The sequence below is a fragment of the Rhinopithecus bieti genome, unplaced genomic scaffold (assembly GCF_001698545.2).
Source record: "Rhinopithecus bieti isolate Rb0 unplaced genomic scaffold, ASM169854v2 scaffold_26532, whole genome shotgun sequence".
Lineage (NCBI taxonomy): Eukaryota > Metazoa > Chordata > Mammalia > Primates > Cercopithecidae > Rhinopithecus > Rhinopithecus bieti.
Genome location: NW_016812934.1, coordinates 246,151 through 246,854, shown reverse-complemented (window position 1 = coordinate 246,854; position 704 = coordinate 246,151).

The following is a 704-nucleotide window of genomic DNA, read 5'->3' as shown; positions in this document are numbered from 1 at the left end:
TGGGCGGGGCCGAGGGCAGGCGGCGCCGAGGGCGGGCGGGGCTTGGGCCGAGTCTTTCCGGGGTGGGAGGGGCTGGGGCGAGGGGAGGCCTACGGGGCGGGAGCCACCTTAAAGGGCCCGGCCGCCCCTTCCACCTACGCAAACCCAGTTTAGCACACTTCCCCCAACTTTTTTTTTTTTTTTTTGAGACAAGACAAAATCTCCATCTGCCGCCCAGGCTGGAGTGCAGTGACACGATCTCGTCTCACTGCAACTTCCGCCTCCCTGGTTCAAGCGATTCTCCTGCCTCATCCTTCTAAGTAGCTGGGATGACAGGCGCGCACCACCATGCCCAGCTAATTTTTGTATTTTCAGTAGAGACGGGCTTTCGCCATGTTGGCCAAGCTGGTCTTGAACTCCTGACCTCAGGTTATCCACCCGCCTCGGCCTCCCAAAGTGCTGGGATTACAGGCGTGGGCCACTGCATTTGGCCAGATTTATTTAATGGTATTTGCCATTTATTTAATACAGTTATCTAATGCAGAGTCTTTATTCCAACTTTTCCTATTGTCCTTCAAGTGCCCTTTTTTACATGTGTGTGGGAAAAAGCTGTCTAACTACTACTCAAAACCTAGATGCCGTCGGGCGCGCTGGCTCACGCCTGTAATCCCAACAATCTGGGAGGCCAAGGTGGGCAGATTACTTGAGTTCAGGAATTCAAGACC